Source organism: Phyllobates terribilis, unplaced genomic scaffold (assembly GCF_046119375.1).
Source record: "Phyllobates terribilis strain yellow unplaced genomic scaffold, ASM4611937v1 Scaffold_5__5_contigs__length_657084704, whole genome shotgun sequence".
Classification (NCBI taxonomy): Eukaryota; Metazoa; Chordata; class Amphibia; order Anura; family Dendrobatidae; genus Phyllobates; species Phyllobates terribilis.
In genome coordinates this window covers 15,014,218-15,026,673 of record NW_027362765.1, presented here as the reverse complement: position 1 = coordinate 15,026,673, position 12,456 = coordinate 15,014,218, and the positions used below count along the sequence as shown (strand labels likewise).

Here is a 12,456-nt window from a genome sequence, read left to right as displayed (position 1 = left end):
TCCCGAGTCTTTTTCAGGGACCTTTATTTGATATCTTGCGAGCTCCGACTTTGTTCCCCAGGCCTGTCTCCGTCTGCACCAGGGCTGTGGAGTCGGTAAGCCACAGTTGCGACTCCGACTCCTGGATTTTATCAGGTTCCGACTCCTTCATAAATGGCCAATTCGTAACAATAAATTTACTGTTGTAAAATATTAACATCGTGCTTATTTAGTTTCTCACCATCATATAAGTAATCAGACCACTTAGAGCAAAAACTATATTTATTAGAATACAATTAGAATATAGCAAATAACTTTTATAAACTTTTATAAACTCTTGTAAGTAAATATGAAATAAACACTGTTATGCAGTTAATAAGAAGAAATCTATAAATTTGTCCTCAGAAAAAGTATTGCCTCTGTCAGATTCTCCTTCATGGATGCCCTCAAATCTGATCTACCGTATATTCCGGCGTATAAGACGACCCCCCTACTTTCCTGTTAAAATATAGAGTTTAGGATATATTCACCATATAAGACTACCCCTTTTCCAACGCATACCAAACACCGGTAAAAATTTAAAAAAAACAGATTTGAATTTAACATGGTCCTTTTTTAATTTAAATTCTTATGACATGCAGGTATATAGCAGGAAAACTGTCACTCATAAACATATTAAAATAGGGGGGACCCCACGTCATTTTTTGGGGGGGTCCCCCATTCTAATAGCTAGTAAAGGCTAGGTATTCAGCTGGGGGCTGATATTAGTAGCCTGGGAAGCTCCGTGGGTATTACCCTCTTCCCAGACTTCAAACATCTGCCCCAGCCGTCTGCTTAACCTCCGCTAGAGACTATAATGATGGTGGATCCCACGCCAATTTTCTTTTTAAAAAATCCTTTATTTTAACACTAAATGACAATTGAGGGGTTAATAAAGATGCAGTCCCTAAATTATTAATTTTGTAATTAATTTTTCCCAAAAATGTTGACGTGGGGCTTCGCCATATTTTTGTGTCCAGCCAGGTACAGCAGGCAGGAACGGGCTGCCCCCAACCACCAGCTGCCTATTTGTACCTGGCCGGACACAACAATATAGGGAAGCCCTTTTTTTTAAATTATTTCATGAAATAATTAAAAAAAAAAATACGTGGGGCTTCGCCCTATTTTTGTGTCCAGCCAGGTACAACTAGGCAGCTGGGGACTGGAATCTGCAGCGCAGGGAGGTCCAAGCTTTCTGGGCCCCACCCGCTGCAAATTGCAGTCCGCAGCCACCCCGGAAAATGGCGCGTTCATAGAAGCGCCATCTTCTGGCGCTGTACCCAACTCATCCAGGGCCCAGCTTGGCATTATCAGCTGGCCCTAAGCCCGAAATTCATGGGGTCACGCCAATATTAGACATGAACACCATGAATTTCTAGTAAAGTAATTAAAAAAAACACAACACCCAGAATAAAGTCCTTTAATTGAAATAAAGACACAATTTTTTAATGTTCTAAATTAAACCATACTTACCGTCACGCCCATTCCAGCTGAAGCCAACGATCTCCTGCAATAAAAGTAAAATAATAAAGCAACCTCATCCTTACCTTTCCATGGTTCCCAGGACCGGTTCAGCTCTGCTACATTCACATGACAGGCTGCACCGCAGCAGAACGCTGCCGTTCAGCTTGCCATGCGGCAGACACTGAGAAGCGCAGGCATGCTTGTGCTCCTCAGTGTCTGACTGTGACGGCATCCAGATGAGCCGAGATCATGTCCAATGAACTCGGCTCACCTCATGCACGTCACTGACAGCGTGGGAAAATTCTCCTGCTCCCCGCATGCGCAGTAGAAGTTTCCCACGCTGTCAGTGACGGACGTCCAGGAGGTGAGCTGAGTTCATTGTCGGCTCATCTGGATGCCGTCACAGCCAGACACTGCAGAGCGCAAGCATGCCTGCGCTTCTCAGTGTCTGCGGGATGACAGGCTGGATGGCAGCGTTCTGCTGCGGTCCAGCCTGTCATCTCGATGTAGCAGAGCTGGAGCCGTCGTGGGAACCATGGAGAGGTAAGGATGAGGTTGCTTTATTATTTTTCTTTTATTGCAGGAGATTGTTGGCTTCAGCTGGAATGGGCGTGATGGTAAGTATGGTTTAATTTAGAACAATAAAGGAATGTGTCTTTATTTCAATTAAAGGACTTTATTCTGGGTGTTTGTGTTTTTTTTAACTTTGACTATGGGGTTAGTAATGGGGGTGTCTTATAGACGCCTCTCCATTACTAACCTGGGCTTGATGTCAGCTGGCATTATAAGCTGACATCAACCCCAGCCCTATTACCCCACTGCCACCGCTACAGGGCAGTGGGAAGAGCGAGGCTAAGTGCCAGAATTGGCGCATCCTGTGGATGCGCCATTCCTGGGGCGGCTGACGGCTGGTGTTTCTAGCCTGGGAGGGGGCCAATATTCATGGCTCCCTTCCTGGGCTATTAATATCAGCCTCCAGCTGTCTGCCTAGCCTTTGCTAGCTATTAAAATAGGGGGGACCCCACGTCATTTTTTTGGGATCCCCCATTTTAATAGCTAGTAAAGGCTAGGTATTCAGCTGGGGGCTGATATTAGTAGCCTGGGAAGCTCCGTGGGTATTACCCCCTTCCCAGGCTTCAAACATTTGCCCCAGCTGTCTGCTTAACCTCCGCTAGAGACTAAAATTAAGGGGAACCCCACGCCAATTTTTTTTTTAATAAATCCGTTATTTTAACACTAGATGACAAGTACAGTAACCAACACTGTCACTGTACTTATTATATATGTGACTGACATGTTTCTATCTATCTAATCTATGTGTGAAGCTCTATTCTGTCTGTTATAAATTGTCGGGTACAGATGCTGAATTGCCGGCCGGCTTTTTTAAAGAGACGGTGCATGAAAACACTATTATTTGTTTTAATAAATCCTTTACACTAAATGACAAGTACAGTAAGCAACACTGTCACTGTACTTCATATATATGTGACTGACATGTTTCTATCTATCTAATCTATGTGTGAAGCTCTATTCTTTCTATTCTAAATTGTCGGGTGCCGGCTTATGCCGCTGCTGAATTGCCGGCTTTTCATATATTGTCACAGAAGCGATGCGAACTTCCCTGCTCCGGACACAGCGCAGCGCTTCTGTGACAAGTGAAAACTGTCGGCACAGAAGCCCTGCGCTGTGTCCGGAGCTGGGAATACGCAGCGATGTGTCAGTTTCAGCACAGAAGCGCTGACTGTCTGGACCTACCGCCGCCGTATTTTAACTCCCTCCACCTTATATTAACTCCGACATGGCAGGGATACGGCCACGGCAGCTTATTAACACCCCCAGAGTATCCCCGCATGTCAATTTCTGAAAGTTCAAAAGCATTACCGGCGTATAAGACGACCCCAGACTAGACAGAAGATTTTTCAGTCTTCAAAAGTCGTCTTATACGCCGGAATATACGGTAATTATTTTGAGAGCAGAGAACAACTTCTCTACACTAACTTGGGTTGGTGGCAAAGCAGTAACCACTCGGGCAACATCTCTGACAATGTCAGGATACAGAGGAATCGCTTGTTGCACTGTTATTTTTGATGAACGGTCAAATTTCTCAATTTCTTTTAGTGCACATGAAAAATTCTGCTGAAATGTACTGGCTGTGTTCTTTGATGGGGATGACTCTTCTATGCGGGAACGCTTTGCACGGTCCTTGTGATCCAAATATTTTTCGAAATTAAATTCTTCATCAGTTGATGATGAGGGTGAAGATGTGGCAGGACGACCAAATTCTTCTTGTTCCTCCTGACTGTTCTGCAACCATTTCATCCTTACTGCTATTTCAAACAGAGCTTCTTTTCCTTTAGTTAGCTGTTGATCATCTAGAAGAATCCGATGCATTGGGTCTACATAAACAGCTGCCAAAAGAATGTTATTTTGTAATAGTAGCTCCTCTCTCCATTTCATTGATGTAGCAATGCCACTTGCAATTAACCCTCCTCTTTGGGGCAGGCAAAACATCAGGTTCTTCCACTCCTTTAAGAAAATACCTGGAGTTAAGTCCTCTGCTTGTAATTTTTTAGTCACTGTAAATGGGTGCTCTAGCAATTTTTCCAGCTCAGTCACCTGATTCCACTGACTTTCATTTAGCGTCAGTTGAGGGTTAGCCATGTCTACTAGAAAGGTTTTCAGTTCAACCAAGCGCTGAATCATTAAGTAAGTACTGCCCCATCGTGTGGCTTGATCAATAATTGCCCCTTTTCCAGCACGTCTCTTCAAAATTGAGTCAACTTTAGGGGTTCTGGCAACAGTAGTCAATTTTCTCACCTTGCCAATCAGTGCAGCAGCATGTCCTTCTTGCAGACTGTCTCTTATAGCCAGCTGTAGCGTATGCACAACACAGCGCATGTGATGAATGAAAGAACGTATTGACACAGTTTCAACAAGATCATCTAAACTATCATGTTGCTTTTCATCTGAAGCAACTTCAGTTTGCTCCTCAGTTACAATACGGTGTTCCTCTATTTCAAACATTTCTGTGTCTGTGGACCCAGAATGTTCTTCTAGCTGCTGGTCACCATCATTACTCTCATTCATTAGCTTAATAGTACTTATCATATTTGAAGCATTGTCACTTACGACAGAAAGAACTTGCTCTTTTTTAAGTTCATAGTCTTGCAGAACCTTTTCCACCAAGACCTGGAGAAACTCACTGGTGTGATGAGCTTTGGTGTCTTTTACTGCCAATGTCTTGGTAACTATTTCATTTTTGTCACAAACAAATCGGACATTGATGGCAAAATAGTTCACTCTGTGACGTGTGCAGGCATCCATTTTAAGAAACAGAAAGCGTCCCTTGAAAGTTTTTTTAAGTTCTTCCTTTTGTTTAAAAGCTTCTTCGATTACTAATTTTCTAATACTCTCTCTCTCCAGAGAAACACCAAGCTTGCGGGCCATTTCCCCATTCAGACACATAAAAGCTGGTCGTAAAAATAATGAAATAGGCACACTATCCTTTACAACAAGCTCTATGATCTGTTTTTTAAATGTATCTACTGTCATTGTCACAGTAACTTTGTCACTGACAAAATTTCTTGCAACTGATGGCTGCAAAGTTCTCTGCTCCTTTGTTTGGCTGGAAGTGCCTGGCACTGGTTCATTGGTTTGGATGCAGTCTTTCTCATCCACTGCTTTCAGTACTTCTGGATGAAAGCGCTGTAAATGTCTCTTTGTAACGGGTCTGGGAGGCGGAACCTCTGGGCTACTATACAAGGGAGCGGTCCTTGTAAGGGAGCGGGTGGCGACCAGGCAGGCAGTCACAGCAGGTGACCGGGACAGTCTCTGGGTGTACGGGCAGGAGGTCACGGCAAGTGATCAGGGCAGTCTCTGGAAGAACGGGCTGGAGGTCACGGCAAGTGACCGGGGCAGTCTCTGGAAGAACGGGCTGGAGGTCACGGCAAGTGACCGGGGCAGTCTCTAGGTAAGGGGTAGGTACGACCTGTGATGGCTGAACCTCCAGGTAGGCTAGCAAGGCAGATGGAGGATGTGTGCTCCCAGGTGAGCAAGCGAGAGTCTCTGGAATAGCAGGTGGTCACAGCACGTGACGGCGGAGCCTCCAGGTAGGCAAGCAGGCAGGTAGCGGAGAAGCGCTCCCAGGTGAGCGGGCAAGAGTCTGGAATAGCTGGTGGTCACAGCACGTGACAGCGGAGCCTCCGGGCAGGCAAGCAGGCAGGTAGCGGAGAAGCGCTCCCAGGTGAGCGGGCAAGCTGGTCCATAGACAGACTGACCGGAGTTGTAAGGCAGACCGTCGGACCTCAGGCAAGCAGGCAGGTAGCTGATGTGCGCTCCCAGGTGAGCGGGCAAGTTGGTCCTTAGACAGACTGACCGGAGTTGTAAGGCAGACCGTCAGACCTCAGGCAGGCAGGCAGGTAACAGGAAATCAGGCAGGATTAGGACAGCAAGCTGGCAGGAATCTGGCAGGTAACTGGCAGGTAACTGGCAACGGGACCTGAGGGCTGAAGCAGAGTAGAACGGTGCAACAACATTGCTCGGGCACCTCCATTTTGGAGGAGGTGCCTTATATATGGTAAAGTCCTCCGGCCATTGGCCGGGGACTCCTTAGGACGGCGCGCGCGGCCCCTTTAAGAGGGAGGGAGGGCGCGCGCGCGCGCCCTAAGCACAGTGGCCGGGAAGGAGCGCGCGCTGCCAGCAGAGCGGGAGAGGGACGCCGGGGACGGAGCAGAGCGGTGAGGGGAACAGCGTCCCTGCCTAGCAGAGGGCAGGGACGCCGGCACTACAGTACCCCCCCCTTTAGGCCCCCCCTTTTTTAGGCCAGATAGAAATTTAGCTAGGATGAGAGGGGCATGGATGTTCTCCCGGGGCTCCCATGTTCTCTCCTCAGGACCAAACCCCTTCCAATCTACCAGAAAAAAGGTCTTTCCTCTTACCCTTTTGGTGGCAAGAATGTTCTCTACCTCAAACTCGTCCTCAGCAGAAACCGGAGCAGGAGGCGTACCTGTAGACTTGGAAAAAGAGTTAAGCACCACGGGTTTGAGGAGAGATACATGGAAGGAGTTAGGGATCCGTAAGTTGGCCGGGAGTCTCAATTTATAGGCCACCGGGTTGATCTGACTGATGACCTCCAGAGGACCGATGAACCGAGGCCCTAACTTGTAAGAAGGTATCTTGAGTCGAACATATTTAGATGAGAGCCAGACTTTATCTCCTGGACGAAATTGTGGAGGATCCAGGCGTTTTTTGTCAGCGTGTCTTTTCATACGCTCGGATGACAGAAGAAGTGCGGACCGGGTACTCTCCCATATGGAGGAAAATTTGCTAACGAGAGATTCCGCAGCCGGGTTGTCCACAGAGGTGGAGACAGGAAAAGGAATCCGAGGATGCTGACCAAAGACTACAAAAAACGGGGATTTGGAGGAGGATTCGCTCTCGTGATTATTATAAGAGAACTCGGCCCATGGTAGGAGATCCACCCAGTCAGAATGGTGGGCATTAACGAAGTGCCGGAGGTAACTGGTCAGGTTCTGATTGATCCGCTCCACTTGACCATTGGACTGTGGGTGGTAAGCGGAAGAGAAGTCCAGGGTGACGTCTAGTAGTTTACAAGTGGCTCTCCAGAAACGTGAGGTGAACTGTACCCCACGATCCGACACGATGTGGAGGGGCAGGCCATGAAGACGGAAGATGTGGCGGATAAAGTCTTTAGCCAGCTCGGGTGCAGACGGAAGGCCTGGCAGGGGAATAAAGTGAGCCATCTTGGAAAAGCGGTCAGCGACCACCCAAATGACCGTACAACCGGCAGAGACGGGGAGATCAGTTATAAAGTCCATTGCTATATGCTGCCAGGGGGCAGCAGGTACAGGAAGCGGAAGGAGGCGTCCGGCTGGCAGATGTCTCGGGACTTTGTTGCGGGCGCAGGACACACAGGCAGAAACAAAGTCTATTATGTCCTTGTGCAGGGTAGGCCACCAATAGTGCCGGGCAATAAGCTGGAGGGTCTTTTTCTGACCGGCGTGGCCAGCTAGTTTAGACGAATGGCCCCAGTGTAGGATCTTCTCCCGATCAGGTACTGAAACAAACGTCTTACCGGGAGGGAGACGATTTAGACTCACGGGAGCCACCTGCATTACTCTGGCGGGATCGATGATATGTTTAGGTTCTTCCTCGAGATCGGACACCAGAAAGGATCGGGACAAGGCGTCTGCTTTGACGTTTTTGTCAGCCGGGCGAAAATGAAGAACAAAATCAAAGCGAGCAAAAAACAAGGACCACCGGGCTTGGCGCGGGTTAAGTCTCTGGGCATGCTGGAGGTAAGCCAAGTTCTTGTGGTCAGTGTAAATTATTACCGGATGAAGAGCCCCCTCGAGTAGGTAACGCCACTCCTCCAACGCCAGCTTGATGGCCAATAACTCTCGGTCTCCTATGGAATAGTTGCGCTCAGAAGAGGAGAAGAGTTTGGAGAAGAAGCCACAAGTTACCATTCTCCCGGAAGATGATTTTTGAGTAAGTACCGCTCCGGCTCCAGAGGAGGAGCCGTCAACTTCCAGGAAGAACTGCTTGTTGCCGTCCGGGCGATGCAGCACCGGGGCGGAAGAGAAGGCCTGTTTTAGGGAAAGAAAGGCCTCCTCTGCTTCGGGCGGCCACTCTTTGGGATTAGTACCCTTACGGGTGAGCGCGGAAATTGGGGCAGTCCGGGAAGAGAAGTGCGGGATGAAGAGGCGGTAATAGTTGGCGAAGCCCAGGAACCGTTGAATAGTCTTCAACCCCTCTGGTCGGGGCCATTTCTCGATGGCAGACAGTTTCTCAGGATCCATTTGTAGGCCGGTCTGAGAGATAATGTAGCCCAGAAACGGAAGCGAGGTCTGCTCAAAGAAGCACTTCTCATATTTAGCGTAGAGATGGTTCTGCCTGAGCCTGAGCAGGACCTGACGAACATCCCTCCGGTGAGTCTGGAGATCCGGAGAGAAGACCAAGATGTCGTCCAGGTACACCACTACGCAGGAGTAGAGAAGGTCCCGGAAGATGTCATTGACCAACTCTTGAAAGACGGCAGGAGCGTTACAGAGGCCAAAGGGCATTACCAGATATTCATAGTGGCCGTCCCGGGTGTTGAATGCCGTCTTCCATTCATCCCCCTGACGGATACGAACCAGGTTGTACGCCCCACGGAGGTCCAGTTTGGTGAAGATTCTAGCCCCCCTCAGACGATCAAATAACTCCGGAATGAGCGGAAGGGGGTACTTATTCTTCACCGTGATCTGGTTAAAGCCTCTATAGTCTATACAGGGACGGAGAGAGCCGTCCTTCTTTTTGACGAAAAAGAAGCCTGCTCCCGCCGGGGAGGTAGATTTCCGGATGAATCCCCTGGCCAGATTCTCCTCAATATATTCGGACATCGACCGGGTCTCAGCAGCGGATAATGGATAAATACGCCCACGGGGAGGAGAAGTACCAGGTAACAGGTCGATAGGGCAGTCGTATGGTCTATGAGGGGGTAGTGTCTCTGCCTCCTTTTTATTAAAGACATCAGCATAAGACCAATAAGGAATCGGAAGTCCAGGTAGATTAGCTGGGGTAGGAGAAGGACGGACGGGATGAACGGGAACCAGACAGGTCTTATGGCAGCCCTGTCCCCAGCGAAGGACTTCTCCGGTCTGCCAGTCAAGAACGGGTGCATGTTTCTGGAGCCAAGGTAGGCCTAGCAAGAGGGCGTGAGAGAGTCCAGGCAGAACATGGAAGGAGATACTTTCAGAATGCAGCATTCCCACCTGCAGAGTAATGGATTCGGTGATGAGTTGGATGGGGCGTGGTAAGAGCCCCCCATCCACGGCAGCAACAGACAAGGGTACAGCCAGAGGTTTGGTGGGGATGCGGTATTTCTCTACCAGGGACTGTGAAATAAGATTCCCGGCTGCTCCAGAGTCCAGTTGGGCTAGTTCGAAATAACGGTTCTCCCCGTAGACGATTGAAACTGACAACAGCAGGGATGGAGAGGATTTATTCTTGTCTAGGTGGACCTCTCTGAGCGAACCTAGACACAGGCGTTTCCCGACCTCTCCGGGCAGGCACGGATCCGGTGCTCCTTACTGCCACAGTAGAAGCAGGTCCCCTCGGCACGGCGTAAGTCCTGACGGGTCTTGACCATCTTGGTCTGGTCGACCTGCATAGGCTCAGGAGGGTGTACCTGGTTAGAGACAGAAGGAGTGACGGGTTTCTGAAAAGTAGGAGCTAGACGTGGTAACCTCCTCTCACGGGTGACCTCTCTGGCACGCTCCTGGAACCGTAGGTCAATCCGGGTGGCAAGAGTTATTAAGTCATCGAGAGTGGTAGGAATGTCCCGACCGGCAAGTTCATCTTTAATACGGCCGGACAGACCCTCCCAGAAGACGGAAACCAGAGCGTCGTTATCCCAGGCCAGCTCCGAGGCAAGGGTACAGAACCGTATGGCATATTGGCCCACGGTGAGACTTTCCTGACGGAGGCGTAGCAACGATGATGCGGATGAGGTCTTCCGTCCGGGTTCGTCGAAGACTTTCCGGAAAGCCGTGAGAAAAGCAGGCAAGTTGGACACCAGGGGGTCTCCTCTCTCCCATAGAGGATTTAGCCAGGCCAGGGCCTCCCCGGTGAGATGGGACATGATGAATGCAATTTTGGCTCGGTCGGAGTTAAACTGGTGGGACAATAGTTCAAAGTGTAGGGTGCACTGATTTATGAAGCCCCGAGCCTGCGCTGAGTCGCCTCCGAAGCGAGGAGGTGCAGAAAGCCGAGGTCCGGGGTAGGATATCATGGTGTTAGTGGACAGCGGATCTGCCGGATTGCGAGACATGGCACTGGCGGAGGTTGTTGGTGGAACAGTCAGAGTGTCCAGGCGAGTATTGACATTCCGCAGGTGACCCAGGATGGACTCCTGTTGGGACCTTTGACGGGACAGTTCATGACACAGGTCCGAGAGCGAGGGAGCTTGGGTGCCACCGGGTTCCATGGCCCGAGCAAACTCTAACGGGTCTGGGAGGCGGAACCTCTGGGCTACTATACAAGGGAGCGGTCCTTGTAAGGGAGCGGGTGGCGACCAGGCAGGCAGTCACAGCAGGTGACCGGGACAGTCTCTGGGTGTACGGGCAGGAGGTCACGGCAAGTGATCAGGGCAGTCTCTGGAAGAACGGGCTGGAGGTCACGGCAAGTGACCGGGGCAGTCTCTGGAAGAACGGGCTGGAGGTCACGGCAAGTGACCGGGGCAGTCTCTAGGTAAGGGGTAGGTACGACCTGTGATGGCTGAACCTCCAGGTAGGCTAGCAAGGCAGATGGAGGATGTGTGCTCCCAGGTGAGCAAGCGAGAGTCTCTGGAATAGCAGGTGGTCACAGCACGTGACGGCGGAGCCTCCAGGTAGGCAAGCAGGCAGGTAGCGGAGAAGCGCTCCCAGGTGAGCGGGCAAGAGTCTGGAATAGCTGGTGGTCACAGCACGTGACAGCGGAGCCTCCGGGCAGGCAAGCAGGCAGGTAGCGGAGAAGCGCTCCCAGGTGAGCGGGCAAGCTGGTCCATAGACAGACTGACCGGAGTTGTAAGGCAGACCGTCGGACCTCAGGCAAGCAGGCAGGTAGCTGATGTGCGCTCCCAGGTGAGCGGGCAAGTTGGTCCTTAGACAGACTGACCGGAGTTGTAAGGCAGACCGTCGGACCTCAGGCAGGCAGGCAGGTAACAGGAAATCAGGCAGGATTAGGACAGCAAGCTGGCAGGAATCTGGCAGGTAACTGGCAACGGGACCTGAGGGCTGAAGCAGAGTAGAACGGTGCAACAACATTGCTCGGGCACCTCCATTTTGGAGGAGGTGCCTTATATATGGTAAAGTCCTCCGGCCATTGGCCGGGGACTCCTTAGGACAGCGCGCGCGGCCCCTTTAAGAGGGAGGGAGGGCGCGCGCGCGCGCCCTAAGCACAGTGGCCGGGAAGGAGCGCGCGCTGCCAGCAGAGCGGGAGAGGGACGCCGGGCACGGAGCAGAGCGGTGAGGGGAACAGCATCCCTGCCTAGCAGAGGGCAGGGACGCCGGCACTACACTCTTTAGCTTAGAAGCTCTGGTAGGAGCATTTTTATCTTTGCCTGAATATGCACTGATCTTGGCTTCACAGCATTTGTTTTCGTCTGGATCATCTGTCATACACTGACAGACATAATGTTTTCTATCTTGAGTGATGGTGAAATGTTCAAATACAGCTGATTTAATGTACGCTTCTTTGACATTCTCAGGTTTTTAATTCTGCATTCACAATCCAAATGACAATTGTTTTTCCTAAAAACAATTGTACAAAATTATTGCCAGGTCGTACAACTGATATAGTGGTCAGTAATACTGTTATTCCTCATGTACTCACAGTTAACTGATGCAAAGTTTGTTGAAAGGATAATACTTCTTACAGTCTTCCTCTTCTGAGTAGCAGCTGTGAGATCCTTGGAAGACGCACACCTAGTAAACATCTAGTCTAGAGGAGGAGCTTTACTACTAAGAATTTGCAACACATTTTCACTTTCAGTTTCATACATTGTAAGTAGGGGGGTTGGGGCAGCATGAGGTTAACCAAGTATAAGATTAGATAAGGGCAGTAGAGAACAGTGACACACAAGAAGTAAGAAATGCTTATCACTGTTGTTCATAGTTTGATAGAACATATATATTTGAGTAACATTTATAAAATTCATATGAAAATTCAATTATGAAATATTAATAATTTTTTTTAAAGCTGGAGTCGGAGTCGACTCCACGACTCCGACTCCGACTCCACAGCCCTGGTCTGCACCTCTCTCGGCCTGTGATCTGTTCCTTGACTCTCTTGGGCTGACGTCATTCCCTCTTCTCGGTGTTTCCCCGGTTTTCTCTCTCCGATAGGTATAATCTTTCTGCCTCTATGTGGTCCTTGTAGAACTTGAAGGTACCATCTGGACTCTTCATCTTCAGAGTAGCGGGATATAGATGT

General features: G+C 49.7%; 1 protein-coding gene across 1 annotated transcript in view; it reads left to right on the top strand.

Moving 5' to 3' along the window:
• The window catches only part of LOC141270836 (uncharacterized), a 175,387-nt gene that overhangs the window by 77,874 nt on the left and 85,057 nt on the right, over positions 1 to 12,456 (top strand). The window lies entirely within an intron of this gene.